Source organism: Gadus morhua, chromosome 2, assembly GCF_902167405.1.
Source record: "Gadus morhua chromosome 2, gadMor3.0, whole genome shotgun sequence".
In the NCBI taxonomy this organism is placed as follows: domain Eukaryota; kingdom Metazoa; phylum Chordata; class Actinopteri; order Gadiformes; family Gadidae; genus Gadus; species Gadus morhua.
The window spans coordinates 12,136,596-12,155,760 of NC_044049.1; the positions used below are offsets into that span (position 1 = coordinate 12,136,596).

At 41.7% G+C, this 19,165-nt stretch overlaps 1 pseudogene; it reads right to left on the reverse strand.

Annotated features, from left to right (window-relative positions):
• Window positions 1-1,590: 1,590 nt before the first annotated feature.
• Window positions 1,591-6,122, reverse strand: LOC115533123 (G2/M phase-specific E3 ubiquitin-protein ligase-like; annotated as a pseudogene).
• Window positions 6,123-19,165: the final 13,043 nt, after the last annotated feature.

A 19,165-nucleotide genomic window follows, 5' to 3' on the forward strand; every position in this document is an offset into this window, starting at 1 on the left:
TGACGTCTGAATTTCCTCATATAAATATAGGAAACTGCATGGTGTTTACTTTTTTGTTTTGTTTTTTAAATATGATTGAAATGTACAATTCTCACCCCTGCTAATTGATCAATCAAAATTTTTAGGTAACATGAGGTGGCTCCATGGCTGCATAGAATATCAATAAGGCCATGCCGCCAGTGACCCTTACATATGGTCAATTTAAAATATAGTCGAGAGAGAGTCAGTTTATATTATATTTAATTTGGAAAGTCTCTTATTATGTGCCTATAAGAGCCTTTCCTAATTAGGTACCAAGGTGGTAGGATACTTTCAATTTATCAATTTGTTTCTTAAATATAATTTCACTTGTGGCAATTACCAAGCCCATCTACAATCTCTAAAGTTAGCATCCCATTCTAGTTTCACTAACACTATGGATTTTCTTTTACAGGCACTTTGACGGCAACCACAAGCTGGTGCGCTGGAGGATGGTTTTCCACGGTTGTGTGGATGGCTTTAGTCGAGCCATAATTTATCTGAACTGTCTGGACAATAACAGAGCATCAAGTGTCCTTTCTTTGTTTTTGGAGGGTGTGGAGAATTTTGGATTGCCGTCAAGAGTGAGGTGTGATCATGGTATGGAGAATACTATGATTGCTCGTTTTATGCTGGAAAGGAGGGGACTAAATAGAAGAAGTGTAATTGCAGGATTATCTGTCCATAATCGACGCATTGAAAGGCTATGGGCAGAACTCAATAGAGTGGTATCCAGACATTTTATCAGCATTTTCAGTTTTATGGAGTCTGTGGGTATACTTGATTCAATGAACGAACTTAATTTATTCTGTCTCCATTACATCTTTATGCCTAGAATTGCAAGAGCAGCGATAGAGTTTATTAACCAGTGGAACCACCATGGACTCTCTACACAAGGGGGGCAAACTCCACTTCAGCTCTGGCACACAGGCATAATTAACAACATAGGGCTAGGTAACACAGCTGTGGATGCCATTTTTGCCAACAACTTTTATGGTGAAGATGAGGAAGGACCCCTCCCTGAATTGCAAACAAATAACAATGTTGTCATCCCTGATATTAATGTTACTATAAATGAGACAACTGGTCATGCAATTCAACACCATTTTGATCCACTGCAGAATGATGGAAACTATGGTATTGACCTATTTTGCTCCCTTTTACATTTCCTTCAGCAATACCATGCATGATTGTGATTTTACAATTAGAGTTCAGCAGAGTTCAGAGTATAGTGTATAGTATTAGCCTGAGATCTGTGGGGAAAAGCATGGTATTGAACTGACTACCTACTATTGGCTGATTTGGTGCTAGGCATTACCCCCTAATAGTATAATAGATAGTGACTACTGGCAAAGAACTGCCAATAGCAGATGGCCAATTCAGTACCCTGCTTTTGACCATTAGATGTGTGGGTTCACAGATTTGGCTGTGGGTTGGGTTTATTCTTTAATAACTCTTGAAAGGCCTCATTGTTACATTGTAAGGCCTAGTTGTTACAATACACCTCAAACGTTTGCATCTGTTATTTCTATCATTATTTAAATCTTATTTCTATAATCAATCCAAAAGACCTGACGCCAAGCAAAACTGTTTATTTTGTCACAACAGGACATACTACTGTCATAAAACCAAAAAACAAGCCATGTGGATAAAATGTTACCGCACACAGCTGAACGTGTTGAGTACTTTTTTTCACTTACTGGGCGACAGCAAATTTTAAACGTGAATGTACTGCTGACACCCCACCCACAAGATATTGTATATATGGGAATTTTAAAAAATTAACAATTCAAAAGAAATTATTTTTGGTTCCTCTTTAACTCAGGCCACAATCAGGCCAATTGCGTAACATTAGGAATAACAAGGGCCCACATGCAGTGGAAGATAGGTGCAAAAAGTAAAAATAAAGTGAGCCACAAAATAAAGTCAGTCTGGCAAAGAGACTTGAGCCCAAAGATTTGAATGTATGTTGTTACTACCAAAGACCATTCAAGTTGACAAACATCACTTTTTACATATCTCAATAAAACCCATTCAACTGGTAAAATTGCAGAGTAAACAACAAATACTGTATAAAACCATTAACTTTCAATGTCATGTCAGCACCAGACTTCAAGCAAAAATGTATATTACCACATCAAACTAAGTTATTTAAGGACTCACATGAACTTAATATGGAACATAACAGTGGGTAAAATTTGTTTTCACAGTGGGGTGTAAACAGAGTCCATCGAGAAATAGCTAAAAAGGGTGCTGACTGTAGAACAACTTAGGCCCTGTGACCACCAGGTAACTCTTATTGTAGCAAATACTGCTCATCCATTGCTTGAGGCAAGTGATGTTTGTGGCTTCCAATTCAGAATAGAAATTTAAAAAAGTAATCACAGAAAGGACAAGTGTAGACAGTGCCCTTTAAGCTCTGCCAAACCCATGTGTGTTGCCTGAGGCAAAGTCCATCTTGTCTTTGAAAACAGCGTACGAGGTGTGCAAAGGTAGGTTGAGGCAGTTGATGTATGTATTAGCAATAGGGAGGCTCGATGTATCCTGATGTCCGTTCTCATGGAGGAAATCGATAGATGGTGTGGGGTTAAAGCCTATGGGAGGGATGGCGGTGGCCCCAGTGGCAAAAGCCAGGATTCCCTGAAGTTTTGCAGGGCCCTCATCTTTGGAAACAGAAATAAATTGTTTAACTGTGTGCTTTCTTTCATTACTGCAATGTACATGAATGGTGTTTCACCACTCTGTAATCACCTAGTCAACCACATTTGCAAATACATGCAATATCCTAAGAGACAAAAACAAACTCATGCCAAAACTTCTTTAAATGTATTTATATGTACAAAAAACGTATTTACCCTGTGCATCCTGCAAATAGTCTCTCCAGAAGGGTACCACAACCTCCTCTGCTATTCTCTTGTTGCTTCCTTGAGGCGACAGACGGATGTTGAACAGATCGTCCATTGCTTCAGCAGTGAGTGGGTGTGGCTGATAGCAAAACAGAGGACGGAAGCTTTCTGGATGGTTTTTGATTTTCTCCAAAACTCCTAGGGTTTTAAGTCCTTCTAGAAACCTGTTTTAAAGAAAAACAGGTTAACACTGTTGCCTCAATGCAAGAAGGTCCCGGGTACAAACCCGACTGGGACCTTTCTGTTTGGAGTTTCTCCCAATCTTTAAGTTGTTAGTTGCCCAATACTAATACCATACCCTCTTGCTGTGATGTAATATACAGTTATATTGAGTTATATAGAGTTTATACAGTTAAAACTTCAATGTAACAAAGCCCTATTAATCCCATTAAGATATTAACCAATATTACATTATATCTATCCATCTATCCATCCATCTAGTATGTTGCCATCTAAAACCATCCTTTTTTGTCATGTCTGATGTGGCTTTCATGGGATTTACCAAATTAGTTCAGGAATATTCAGCTATGATAAATGAATACCTTTGAAAGGGGGCCTGAACCCGGTGCACAACCTGAAACATCAGGATGTCATGTACGAGCTGTTCCATGTCGTCAATGGTTTTCAATGGTAAGACATCCTGCATTGGCCAAATAATCTTGTAGTGGTAGTGTTGCTCTGACAAGGTCCTCATGAGTGGAACTCTGGGACACCTGAAATGATAAAGTTTGCCATTTAAAAATATGGTTGGTCTATTTCCAAATTGTTCACTAGGTTAGATTGACTTATGACTACTTGCTGGAATTGCAGTTAGTGAACCACTGCTTTTTGCTATGCGATAAAAAAAGAAGCTCAAACTCCACACAACCTACTAGCGAAAATAAGATGCAACGTCCTAGTCTTAATTCCGTTTGAGGTTAAAGCGATGTTGAATTTTGGTAGAACCTTGGGTTGTTAGGTAACCTACTAATAATTTAAATATTTGAAAAGCTGAGATCCAAAGCTGAGTTTTCTAACCTGGTAAAACATTTATAAAGTTTATAAAGTCACTATTGCGAGATATGGTGTGCTTTTTAGATACCAACTGGATATTAACTGACCACAAGAGCAGCTGAGGAAGATGATCGTCAATATTTAGACTTCAATGTCCGGTACCTATACAACCCAAGGTTCTACCAATGTTCAATATCGCTTTAAGCTAAAAATCTCTATTTGCCTGGTAATATAGGAGGAGTGTTGGTCCTCAGAGTGTTGGTCAACTAAGCAAGTCTGTAAATTGGGGGTTTGTATCCTTGTGAACTCCTTCAGAAGACTGTCAGGAGGGTGAAAACACAACTGGAGTTTTTAATATGTTATAAACAATTCCTTTGACAACTCCACGGTTTATATCACATCCTAGTTAATGAATGTAAAAGGTAATCTGTTCCAAAACCAGAAGATTTGAGTCTTCCCACTGTTCTTCACCTGCCAGCAAACAATTGTTTACATTTCTTCTGGTGAGAGGCATCTATGCCAATGCTCCATATGATCAGACAGGAGCAGAGCCTTAAGGTTATGAATCACATAACCTTAAGACCACACACGTTAGTTGGTCAACATTCAACATTCAAAAGTATCATTTTGAGTAGAATGATACTAAAGCTAACCTTTTTCACCCACTGATAGATGTCTGTGTCTGCAACGTCCTCCAGCACGGGCTTGGCTGTATGGGGACCACCAACTAAGCAGTCAAATAGTGTAGTAGAAAAGACTGCGGGTGGAGGGCCTCCATGGACAATGCTGAGAAGTAGCGGTCATCTCTAAGCGCTGTAAAGGAAATAAATGTATTGGTGAAAAGAAAACAATGAATGTCCTAGCTACAATCAAAACATTTCAAGAAAAGTGCACCCTATGAAAACACCTAGCAACCTATTACACCTAAGAGTAGTAGTACCGTTAGTAGTACCGTTAAATCTTAACAATACCCATCCCTAGATTCCCCCAGGGAATCATTTTCTTTAGAAAGGACAAAAATAGTGTCAAATGAATACTTTCCACTAAGACATGAGAATAATTATTTTCAGGGCACTTTTATGTCTTTTTAATTTACCTGCCATGTCAAGAGCCAAATTTTGACTTTCACCTGACCCCTCGAACATGGGGCTCATCACCAAGGCCTCCATCAGCAGGCGTAGAAATTCCCGCCTTGGCCCACCCAAATCAACTGATTCTTCATTTCGCCCGAGATCATCTGAAAACTTGACATTCATGGTAGCATTGGGGTTGTATGTTATCCTCTTGAAACCTCTGAAGGCACCATCTAGGATAGCTGAGCGGTTGATGTTGAATTTACAGCGAATGTGTGGTGTGATCTTTTTGGCCAGCTCCAGGAGTATCCCTGTCACAGAGACTTCTTGACACTGAGAAGCTTGGGCCCTGAAAAGAAGACAACAATCATGGTTAAGCATTTAACATCTAGGTCTAGGCCTGTATTCTACTATTGTTTCATTCCAGGCTAGACATTCTCACAGTCGTTATCTGTATACCCTCATGTGAAATTCTACAATTTCATAATTGAAAGTCTATTTTTCGGTTTAAAAATGGACACAATTGACTTATATTCAATTGAACATATGGCATACAACAGGAATGTGTCTCTGATTAGAATATGTGACCGATGATATCCCTAAGTCTTCACTTAAAATTAACTTACTGTTGAGTTTCAATGCTAGCCATAATTGCAAGGTTTAATTCTTCATCATCCGATGATAGGTCAGAGAAATCGGTCATCAATGATAAATATGTTGCATAGTCAGAACTATTGGGTTCATCAGTGCCATATCTGACGGGACAGGTGGAGACTGCAACACTGCTGGATGTCCCACCACCAGTGGTCACATAGTGACTGGTGGCTGGAGCACTACTGGAGGGTGGGAGGGAATTGGTGGCTGCAACATTGCAGGAAGCTGACCCCAAGCCAACAGTGTGGCTGATTGGTGCAGGGTAAACAGACGGTGGGAGGGAATTGGTGGCTGCGACCATGCTAGAGGCTGTCCCACATCTGGATGGTGAGCGGATCCTGGAGTTTGGAGAACTTTTTGAGCATGGGGCAGCATCGATGGGTAGGAGGCTGTTTGGAGGTTGGGGGCAGCTGGAGGCCGTGGCATCCACTTCGAAGCAACTGTCTGAGTCATACTGGTAATCTTCTAGATCTTGCATTTTAGGTTGATTAACTTTTGACTTGCATCTAGTGTTAGGACCCTGGAGTACACTAGAGGTGTCTTCAGTATCATTGTTATAATCCTAAAAGAAAAAGGTTTAGCATCAGAAAAGGCAACATGTCAGACATGTGAATTAGTGATGCAAATTCTAAGCAAATTCCTTAATCAACCGTCAACAATGTTAAGGATCAATTCATCTATATATAAAAAAGCTTATGTAGAAAATACAAAATGTGTGTTTTCCCTCAATGAAAGCTTTGTTTAAACATTTGAGATGTGCTATTTTGACAGCACAACACACATAACTATGATGTATAATAGGTATTTGAATTATAAATTAGATAAAATATTGTATAAAAATATTGTATAAAATTGCTGCTCCCGCTTCGCCTGTCTTTATTCCACAAGTGAATCAATGACCTAGCAAAATTCAAAAGATTAACCTTTATAATTCTGTGCAATTTATCTTGGGATGCTGGGATTATTGGAAATATCATTTGCAGATTTGTTAGAATGTAACACAGTGAATTTTGCCAAATAAGACAAGAAGAAGAAAATGATCTTTATTGAACTTCTATATTATTTTATTCAAGTCTATGCATGAGGCAAGATTTTTATTTGTGTTGATATCGCTACTATCCATGGAATTACATAATATTATGGAGCTATGAGAACTGACGAGAGGTCTATTGGTTAACAATTACAAATACCGGCTGCCTTGAAAGATAATGGAGATAACTAACACCCACCCCACCTGACCCTATTTCCAGGTAAAAGGGAAACTGAGTCAATCAGGTTACTCTTAGATGCTAACAATTATACTAGTTTTATAGAAATTGGACAACTTGACGTAAATATGACAATTGTTTAACAAGCGGCTGCTAATTGAAACAAAAATCAACTTACTAGAATGGTTCCTGATGGTCTGACATACAAGGCCTTTGACCTGAAGACCTTGTGGATCATGTGACCATCGAAAAGTTGACCCTCTCGTAGGTTTGGAGTCACAAGCTTGTTTCCACAGCCCATAAGAATCTGCAGGCTAAAGAGATGATAGGATGTAAATTAATGACACAGCCCTAATGACACTTTCCAACGTCACTTAATCATGCTGTTGGATGAATCATATTTATATAGGTCTGGATACATGTTTACCTCTGCCAAGGTTATGTTTTCCCTCCCGTAAATTTGTCTCTCTGTTACCAACATATCTCAAAAACGAATGATTATGGTGACTAGGGGTACGACAGAGTACTTGAGTAATCCGAGTACTCGGTTTTATTTTAACTTACAAAGCTTGATTACATTTTAAGGACCAGGAAGTACAGTATTTGTCTATTAAACCAGGGGTAGGGGTGCCAAGACCAAACAGTACAACAAAATAGTTAATGAAGTGCTAAACAACTTGTGTTGCACTAAACTAACAGTGACAGCAATCTAAAGTGAAAAAACAAAATGTGAAAGCAGGGACTTTTAATCATGTAATACTACATCAGGGCTGTGTGGTGGATAACTCTGTAGCTTATATCTAAAGATCTAATCATATGCTACTGAATTACCTGACATCCTCTGGGATTCTGGATCCAAACGCATCCCGTATTTGTTGAAGAACAGTAAGATGGTCCCATGATTTCCTAAATTCAAATGCGCGGAGGATGTGTCCATTCTCGTGTAAAAAGTGTTTTGATGTCTGCTTACAAACATACACCCAAGCGGGGCTGGGGAGCAGTATGACATCTTTGTTGAAACACTCATGGTGCTCTAATGCAGTGGGTCTGCAAAAACAAGAGGCAGGCACACTTAGTACTGAAGAGACATTTAAATTATACATTTAGTTGTATGATATACATATACAATACCAGGTTATCAGTATAGGTTTTGGTATACATTAGTCTCGCATAGCCAGACCTATCTCCACACTTCGTTTTAGCGCTGTGTCAGCGCTGGAGAAAGGCCTGGCTGAACCCATTCAGCCAGATGTATGTTCTTGAACCCACCGAGCATCACCCGCATTCATTCATTCTTTTAAACACTCACTCGCGGTAAAACTATATTTTCTCACGATCAAATACTCATCAATCCTAAAAGTAATGGACTTGTACACGATGTCTGGGTCAAGAACATATGTGTTTGCTGTAGCCTAAGGTGTTTGCAGATGCATTGATTTAAAAGTACAACTTACCGCTGTATCAGCTGTTCTTTCCCAAATAATTTAACCAATCATTTACCCTAAAACTATATTTTGTTTTGGAAGCCTGGAATATACTTTGCTCGAATGTATTATTGTTATTATTATTATTTTAACGCATGGCATAGCCTACTATACTTCATTCATGTTCATTCATGCAGCCCTATGGAAAAAAATGTTTCCACAATCCACACGCTATTTATATGCAATAGCACCAAGTATAATTTGCGCCGGAACACGCCCCTGCTTTTCGCCGACACGTCTCTCCAGACGCAAGTGTCTGGTTCGCCTGGTTGTTGTGGGGGAAAATCAGCTTTGCGCCGGGTGCAAACTAGCAACGACACATGCGTCGGTGTAGAAAGTCGGGCGCAAGATAGGGCCCTTCTTCTGTTTGGCGCACATGGCTAATTTGCATACGTACACAGGACTGGCAGCATGTAACCATAACAACGGCTAATGTGTAACGGTAACGGTGGTCCCGTTAAAATAATGTCAATGAATCAGCTCAAGCCTAACATTATCTACAATCGGTGTTCTGGAACCAAAGATAAGGATCTACAACTTGTAGGCCTATTTAATAAGCCTAATTTGTTCTGTGCTGTGTCCTGATTGGCTGAAGAGAAATAGCCACATCGTTGCGTTCTAAAACTGGACCTGGCGATTTGTCATGTTCAATCTTTGGGGACTCCTTCCAACTCCTTGCAACGGCATCAGCCGCCTTGCGACGACCAGTTCACACTGCTGCAACTTTCCCCCTGCGACGTTCTAAAACAGTCTCGTTGCGTCGCGAATCTTTGGTCTGAACTGGGCTTACACTTTAAAGTGTACCATGGATGGTTACGACATTATGGCTAATAATCAAAACCTCATCATAGCATGTTTGTATGCTCACCTTTTCCTCCTGCTGGCTGCTCCCCACGATCCAAAGTTTTGGCGTAATCGGAGACGATTTGATTGCCGCTGTTCTGGCAACGCAGACATTGCTGTTCGTTAAGTGGCTCCAGGGCGAAAAACGGTTGTTATTTCTCCTTCAACCGAAACATGCCGGGCAGTCACGGGTGGTTGAACAGTTGCAGACGCAGCAATATTCTGTACTGCACTCGGAGATAAAATACTATTAATTAATGCTGCAGCTTGACTAAGACGGTCTTTTTGTTCTTGCGAAGCCATGCTGCCGTTGGAGTTGCCAAATGTGTTGTAAAATAAGTAACACCATGAATGTAAACCTGGTCCGAGTGTTTTCCGTTTCAGTGAAATGCCTTCCGCTTCAGTGAAATGCCTTCCGTTTCAGTGAAATGCCTTCCGTTTCAGTGAAATGCCTTCCGTTGCAGTGAAATGCCTTCCGTTACAGTGAAATGCCTTCCGTTTCAGTGAAATGCTCTCACACACACTACTGAAATACACTTACACACACACTACTGAAATACACTTACACACACACTACTGAAATACACTTACACATACACTACTGAAATTTGGAGATGGGTCTGGTTGTATTTTATGTTTCAGTATATTATTTTATTAATGCCTTGATGATTTTTATTATTATTAATTATCATTCCTTATGATTTAGATGGGCTTATTTATTCTAGAAGACTAAATTTAAAAAAAATAAAAGAATACAAATATTTGTGTCAGTATATTATTTTATCAATGGTTTTGATGATTTATATTATAATTAATTATTATTCCTTATGATTTAGAAGGGCTTAGAAGACTATATAAGAAAACAGTTATAATATGTATATAATTATAATTAATATTTAATTTACAGTCCGTGAACACTTCTGAATTATCTGCATTTCTGCATAGATGGCTAGCGCAGAGGAAGGTTTTCAGTAGAGAGGTTTAATTTTCAGTAGTGTGTGTGAGAGGTTTTCAGTAGTGAGTGTGAGAGGTCTAATTTTCAGTAGTGTGTGTGAGAGGTTTTCAGTAGTGTGTGTGAGAGGTTTTCAGTAGTGTGTGTGAGAAGTTTAATTTTCAGTAGTGTGTGTGAGAGGTTTTCAGTAGTGTGTGTGTGAGAGGTTTTCAGTAGTGAGTGTGAGAGGTTTAATATTCAGTAGTGAGTGTGAGAGGTTTTCAGTAGTGAGTGTGAGAGGTTTTCAGTAGTGTGTGTGAGAGGTTTTCAGTAGTGTGTGTGAGAGGTTTTCAGTAGTGTGTGTGAGAGGTTTTCAGTAGTGTTTGTGAGAGGTTTAATTTTCAGTAGTGTGTGTGAGAGGTTTTCAGTAGTGTGTGTGAGAGGTTTTCAGTTGTGTGTGTGAGAGGTTTTCAGTAGTGAGTGTGAGAGGTTTAATTTTCAGTAGTGAGTGTGAGAGGTTTTCAGTAGTGAGTGTGAGAGGTTTTCAGTAGTGTGTGTGAGAGGTTTTCAGTAGTGTGTGTGAGAGGTTTTCAGTAGTGTGTGTGAGAGGTTTTCAGTAGGGAGTGTGAGAGGTTTTCAGTAGTGAGTGTGAGAGGTTTTCAGTAGTGTGTGTGAGAGGTTTTCAGTAGTGAGTGTGAGAGGTTTAATTTTCAGTAGTGTGTGTGAGAGGTAAGTTTGAATTATGGCCTATACGGCCCCTCATAGTGGTCCGTGGTTCACTTTGGCGGTAGTATGCATTCGGAAACGACTTCCGTACTACAGAATGCATACTGAGTATTCGGACGCGCTAGATTTTTCGCATACTACAAAATGCATACTATATAGTATGCAAGTACGAGTATTCGGATGCAGCCCTAGTGTAGCCCTTGCTATTTCACGATATCTGGTAGCATGTATATGTGAATATATATGAATGTATATATTATAATAATATATATAATGTAGTGTGTATGGTGTATATCTATAATATGTATATATTTCCCGGTATATTTTCCCGACGGCCCCTAACTGAAACGGTTCACTGGAGACCGTGGCTGAATCCGAATACTTAGTACATACTATTTCTGTTCAGTGTTTACTACTTGACGTTACTACACTTGACAGTGTAGTACGGTCTACAGCTATGCGTAGAACGCTTCCGAACATCGCCGAAACTCCACCGGATGTTTGGAGATGACGTATCTCCCCTCAGATGCCGGCAAAATTACCTTGATAAGTTACCTGTTTTCCGTCTTGTCATCGTTGCTATTAAATTAAAAATGTCTCTTTTTACTTAATTACTTACTTCACTATTTTACTCTTTTTAATGTCTCTTTTTTTCGCCGCTTTCTACAACGTCTTTCTGGTGGTGTCGGGTCAGCCATCTCTTCTTCGTTCGTTCCCAGACTCCGGTTGCATTGTGGTACACAGCTGAGTCTCCAGGCTGCATGTTTTGGCTTTGCAAAGTTACTGTGTTACTGGAGCCGTCAACGGCAAGACTGAATTTACTACTGAGGGATTCTTTCACTTTTTTGTCCCCAGTATAAATCCATCCAATCCATTCCAAAGCGTGTCCTTCAGCGTAGTGAAGTCCGTGGTTTACTTTGGCGGTAGTACGCATTCGGAAACGTCTTCCGTACTACACAATGCGTACTGAGTATTCGGACGCGCTATATTTTTTGCGTACGACAAAATGCATACTATATAGTAGTCAAGTATGAGTATTCGGATTCAGCCCGTGTTTTGTTGACGCTCCCTAAAAGGGCAAAACATGCGACAGGCAGTAGCATCATCGCAGCGCGACAGAATCGGCGGGCGCGGGAGAAGTGGTTCTCGGCTTGACGTGTAAGCAGGGCCGTCGGACTGTGGGGGAAAGGTGGACAGTTGTGGGGGGGCCCAAGGCAGCGGGGGGGCCCATGGCAATAAAAAAAAAAAAATAAAAAAAAAAAGTTTTATTTATTTTGAATTATACACCAGCCCATAGTGTTAGGAGTCGCATACAAGCCAGTCTCCTTATAACCTGGAATTGATGCACCACTGCATTGTGTTATATTACCTTTAATTTGTATATTCACCGCTACAATATTTTGCATGATAGAGAACCTAAGGTCAAAATGGAATATTGTAACCGCTATGATGTGCATGGACAGAGGTGCCTTTAAGTCTCTGGTATTGACGAAACGTATTCAGACGATTATATTATTGACATTTTTGAGGTACATGGTGGCATAGTGAAATGCATAAGAGTCCCTGATAAAGTAGGTAAACCTAATGGGAGGGTTCTGGTCCAGTACAGAGATGAAAGATCAGTAGCTCGTATGGATCCAGACTTCTTAGGCACAACGTTTAGTCCTGATGACTCTAATGCATCATGGCACGTCACCGCCATACAAGAAGAGATGGCTCAGAAACCTGAGGAACAAAGTAACCTAGACGAACTGAAGTTGGCTGCGGCGGTTGCAGGTCTAAGCAAGACCCGTCTGATCCAGGTGCTCCAAACTCAGCTTTCCAACCTTCAGATTGGTGGGGATACAGCAAGTGATGAGGACACAAATAACAATGTGCCTGAGACGCCTCAGAGGCCGTCAGGTCTTGATGAGAGCCTCATCAATCCCCCCAGTGTCCAGAGAGTAATTTTCGAGCATGTAATAAAAACTGAATCTCAGTCCTCGTATGTCAGCAAAATCCGCACCTTCTCGGGAAGAACGCCAAAGCCCAATGGAGAAGGTAATTATGAGACGTGGCCCACTCAAGTTGAACTGTTATTAAGTGACCCTTCCAGCCCAGATTCCCAGGTCAGAAAGATTTTAGAGAGCTTATTGAGCCCAGCTAGTGACCTAGTCAAAAGCTTTGGCATCGACTCCCCGCCTGCACTGTACCTTACCCAGCTTGACGCAGCTTTTGGGGTAGTAGCAGATGGAGAAGAACTGTATGCAGCATTCCTGGGCGCAAATCAGAACACTGGGGAGAAATCCTCTGACTATTTAAATTGCCTACACCTGATGCTTGACAAAGCTATTACCAGGGGAGGACTGTCCATTGAAAGTTCAAACAAGCAACTCATCAGACAATTCTGTAGGGGTTGCTGGGATCAGACAATGCTCATCGAGCTCCAGCTTGAGCACAAGAAGACTAATGTCTCATGCTATTCCAGTACATTGCTCAGACTCACAGTGAAGAGGAGGAAGCAAGGCCAGTGAAGCTGCTTGGACGTTACCCAGTCGTCATTCCAGCTGGACAAAAAGTGTGTGTACTAGGAGGTGTAAAGATAAAGACATCCCCAACTCTCACGTCATATGCAATGGAGCCTCCTGCAAACCCTCCCCTGCCAGGTGGCATCTTCCTAGTACCAACACTACCGGACGTTCCCTATCAGTCTTTCAGCAAAGTCCCTGTACTTCTTCGCAATATGAGTTCACACGACAACCACGACAATTGCATCCAAACTGTGTCATAGCAGAGATGACGATGGCTCAGTGTGTGGTGCCCCATGACATATCCTGTGGCCTCCAGACAGTGGATACAGAAGCCCCCCCAAGTGACAAAGTATCATGCAGCCTGGAAGATTCTCCCATTCCAGCAGAGTGGAAGAAACGCATCAAAGACAAGTTGAATACCATACCTGAGGTAATCGCAGTTGATAACTTCACCCATGGTCGCACCTCTGCAGTCAAACACAGGATAAGACTTCAGGATGAAACCCCCTTCAAGGAGAGGCCCCGGCCGATTCACCCATGTGATAGAGAAGCTGTTAAGCAGCATCTTCGAGAGCTACTGGAGGCAGGGATCATAAGGGAATCAGAGAGCCCGTTTGCTTCCCCTATAGTAGTGGTGAAAAAGAAAAACGGGAAGATCAGACTGTGTGTGGACTATCGGAAACTGAACATGCGTACTATCAAGGACGCGTACGCTCTTCCCAATATCGAAGAAACCTTCTCGGCCCTTAGTGGAGCTAAATGGTTTTCCGTTATGGATCTCAAGTCCGGTTATTATCAAGTTGAACTTGCCGAAGAAGACAAACACAAGACCGCATTCACATGCCCGCTGGGTTTTTGGGAATTTAACCGCATGCCACAGGGCGTTACCAATGCACCCTCCACATTCCAGCGGTTAATGGAGAGATGTGTGGGAGACCTGCACCTGAACGAAGTCTTGGTTTTCCCTGACGATCTGATTGTCTTCTCAGACACCTTGGAGGAGCACGAAAACAGGTTGATGAAGGTGCTGAACAGACTCAAGGACTACGGGCTGAAGTTGTCCCCAGACAAATGTCACTTCTTTCAGTCTTCCGTGAAATATCTGGGCCACATTGTAGATGCTCATGGCGTCTACACTGACCCTGAGAAGATATCGGCCTAAAAGACTGGCCCAGGCCCACCAATCGTAAAGAGCTCAAGTGCATCTTAGGCTTTGCGGGGTACTACAGGCGCTTCGTACAAGGCTATTCGAAAATAGCAAAGCAGTTGAATGGCCTCACTGCTGGCTATGTGGCTACAAGGAAAAGGGGAAAGGACTAAAAGAAGCAAAAACCTCACACTTCAGTGAGCCCCAGCCAGGCTTTGGGAAGTGAATGGACACAGGACTGTGAAACCGCTTTCAGAACACTCATAGACAGGTTGACCTCAGCACCTGTACTGGCTTTCGCCAATCCTAACCTCCCTTACGTTCTCCACACAGACGCCTGTGGAGAAGGCCTTGGTGCAGCCATTTACCAAGAGCATGAAGGGACACTTAGGGCCATAGCCTATGCTAGCCGAGGGCTATCGAAAAGTGAACACAACTACCCGACGCACAAGCTTGAATACTTAGCACTGAAGTGGGCTGTGTGTGAGTAGTTCCATGATAATCTGTATGGTACATAATTCACAGTCCTTACTGACAACAATCCTCTCACCTATGTGTTGACCTCTGCAAAACTCGATGCAGCAGGTCACCGCTGGTTAGCAGCTCTGTCAACGTACCGTTTTTAAGTAAAGTATCGGCCTGGTAATACAAATCAAGATGCAGATGGGCTGTCAAGGCGCCCCCAGGAACCCTCACAAGAAGACGATGCTTTCCTCCAGGAAAAAGAGAGGATCGAGGAGCTACGTCAACGTGTGCTGGACGGGAATCAAAAAGTACTCTCAGAGGACACCTTCACTGCCCTCTGCCAAAGACACTCAGTGAGACTGCAGCCCTGTGAATACCCCCCGTAACCCCCCGCCTTAGCAGAGTCCCTAGCGGTGGACCCCTCTGCCATTCCCCTGAGTTACACCTGCCTTGCACAAAAAACTGTTCCAGGGATGACTCAAGAAGATTGGCACAATTCTGAGGGCAGACCTGTCCATAAGGCGTGTCATCCAACTCATTGAGAGAAACACTAAGCCCTCGTTCAGAGAGACTAAGTTAGAGCTACCAGAGGTGAGGCTCTTCCTCAGAGAGTGGAATCGACTTGAACTCAAAGACGGAGTCCTGTTCAGGAGATATGTTGACAGAGGAACAGAAGGCTATCAGTTAGTCTTGCCTGAGAAATACAGAGCCAAAGCACTAGAAGGTGTTCATGACAGAGGTGTAGCCATGGTTTCAACATTGGGGGGGACAAATGCCTGGGGGCAGGGTCCGGCCCCCCCCAGGCAAAGATTTTGAACATGCATTCATCTGGTGCACTCTGAGAGCAAAATCTCAATACCTAGCACCTAATTTTGAAGACCTTTCAAGGGATGGATGTTTAAAACACTTTAATACTGGATGTGACCAAGCAGTCTGGGAGTGTGGAAGACCTGAAATTAGGAAAAGGTTGACACACATATACTTCATAGCTCTGTTTTCCTTTACTTTTTTAATTAAATATAACATTTTGTGCTCCTCAATATTTCAACCAATCCAGTCAGTTCTTTTTTTTCCACATTAATTCATTGATGTTTTGTCTTTTTTACAAAAAACAGATAAACAAACACCTGCACCACCACAACAAGGACACAAAATCCAGCCAGTTCTTACTTCCATTACATTTTTTATTGCATAACCATCACATTTGCCAATGCTGAGTAAAACACACCCAGGTGCATCTATCTCATGGACCTAAATAGAAGTCACCCCAAAACTTTTGTTACCCCTTAGAAAACATAGATTTTCTGATATTTTCTGATACTAACCCTATAAGTACATAGAAGAGTTTCATGAGAGAGCGCACTGAGCTAATCTCATGGTGAAACCATTAGCCGTAATGAATGATGCACTGTTAAAGACATGTCAAGGACATAACCTAAATGTTTTCTGATTAGTTATGGATTAATCTATGAATACATACATTATACAATGTTTTGAAACTTTGAATGAGACTTGACTTAATAATTATTATATTGCTATATTAGCAACTGCAACGCTGCATGTGTAAAATTGTGTTGAAGGAGGCGAGAAAAAAAAAAGAGATGAAGATGATGAAGACAACGATTTTAGTATCGATTCTGTGTCTAATCAGATATTATTTTTTTTAATTTTAATCGATTAGTATCTGAGTATACATTTTTTTGACAACCCTACACTATATACATGTGTGCTAACAGGATTCTGCTTGAATGTCATTATTCGGTCTTAAACTTTCATATTTACTCCTCTCTTAGGCGACTCACCTCTATGCCACCACTAGATTGACAAACTCTCCCTGTGCTTCCATCCTCCAAACTTTCTGTCTCTCCCGCTGGCTCACTAGCTCTACTCTGAACGCAACAGAGGAAACATGGAAGGAATAATATCACAGATATCAGCAAACTATTTACCAGTAGACAACTGAAACACACTATAGACATCAGTGCCACTGCCAACAGGATTCTGCTCTAATGTCACAATTCGGTTTAAACCATTAATATTTACTCTTTGACAATCATTTTGCAGACACTTTTATCCAAAGTAACTTACAAATTGCATTGAACATAGGAAAAGCCAAGGCTCTACTAGTTTCCAGAACTCCTCTCTTAGGCTATTCACCTCTATGTCACTACCAGATTGACACACACTGCTTTCATCCTCCAAACGTTCTTGCTCTCTCTGTGCTTCACTCTCTTTATTCTGAACACACCAAAGTGAACATGCCACAGGGAAGAGATATTATCAGATAACAAGTACTGTTCCTTTCTCAGATAGTCAACAAACCACTTTTGATCTGAATGACAATAATTCTATGACTAGTTTTTTGTAGTCTATTAACTCTTCTGTACTGTAATGCTACAACTGATAGGTTAACACTTCTCATTTTCTCACCCCTCTTTACTTACTTTGCTTATTTTCTGAGACGAGGCAAAACATTGCCGAAGGTCTCTGCAACCCACTTGCTCATGACGACTGAAATAACACAAGCAGCACTTACATCATGAGAGACAAGTTAAAACTTCACGCAGGCTTGTTGTTACAATGTACAACATTGATAGTTCCTAAAATGGAGTGCTGTGAATGGGTGTGCACTTCGTAGGCCTACAGTGCATTCGAAAGATTTACCCGTGGTGACATACACAAGTGCGTGTGTGAGACACAGAGCCAATTTTGAGACAGGCCTGGCTAACATGAGATTCTACTATCATCCTTACCTCCCTTCTCCTACTCCCAATCCCTTGCTCTTCTCCTCTCTTTCGCTCTCCACACCTCCAAGCCTAGTTACCCTGAAGAGGATGGTGAATTCACTTAAACCAGCAAAGGTTGCTAATGCATATTTGTAACAGCTTGCCAACACCTTTACTGTCACTGGCATTTGTTAATTTGTGAATCAGGCCTCTCTCTCTGTCTCTCTCGCTCTCTCTCTCACACTAAGCAGCACCAAATACAATCTTGACGACTTTTGTAGTGCTGTGTGTAGTGTAGCCACACGTTTGCCCCTTCTGAACTTGAACAAGAAGTTAATTTCCTTTCCTAGCTAATCTTGTTTATGTTGGTAGCTTAGCCATGTCATGTTAGGTTGTCAACATTGGATACATGGAGCAGAACATAGTGGGTCATATGTCCGATACTTTTTGGAAACGTTTTCTTCATAAAACGTGCCAGGCAGATTTTGTATACATTTTATTCCTAAGTATTAGCTACATGGGTATGCCGTCTTTCAGAACCTTTCATTAACTGCACTAAAGAGAGAAAAACGAGTGCATCCTCATTGTACCCAGCACTTCTGAAAATGCACTTCCGAATGCATCTTTGTCCCCAGCACATTTAAAACCAAACTGCCCATGCATTTAGATCTCATGGGGAACATTTCGGAACATTGAGACGTCGGCATAATGAGGCGTTGGAATTACGGAATGGGGCCGGGGCCAACGTCATCTAGCTGGCTTATTACATAGGTAACACATAGCTACTGATGCTGCTCGCTAGAGAAGCGACCAAAACCCACGAAATTTGAGAGACACTATCAAAAGCTTCAGAACTTACCTGTGTTTTCGATCGTAACACGCCAATCATTTGCTGTTGTTGATGTTTTTGATTCCGTGGTCATGTAAAAAAGACGGTTGATGACCAATGCAATCGAGTGACAAGTCACCGTCACCGAGCCGCACGTGCGGGGACGAATCAAATCTTGGATCTATCCCATTGGCTAGCTAGCCCGAACAGCCATATTCTCATTGGCTGTAAGAGCTGTAGATGGAATCGGATTGAGTTATTTAGGGTGTGCGGCGCGCACTTTGTGCAGAGATGAACGGAACGGAGTGTAATTCAGGGAAAAACTAAGTGTTCTACCCATAGAAATATTGAATTGCTATATCCCTATTCCCAGCGATTTATTGGGGGGGGACATTTTGGGCATATCTGAACATTGGGGGGGACTTGTACCCCCCAATGTATATGGCCGCTACGCCTATGGTTCATGATGAAGTGGGGCACCTCGGTTTTGAGCGCGCCCTTCACCTGGCCCACGCCCGATTCTACTGGCCAAAGATGGCTCAAGCAGTCGATGAAGTGTCACACATGTGAGAGGTGTTTCAGAAGAAAAACAAACCCTGAGAGGGCTGCCCCAATGATGAACATCAGTACAAGTTACCCCCTTGAATTGGTC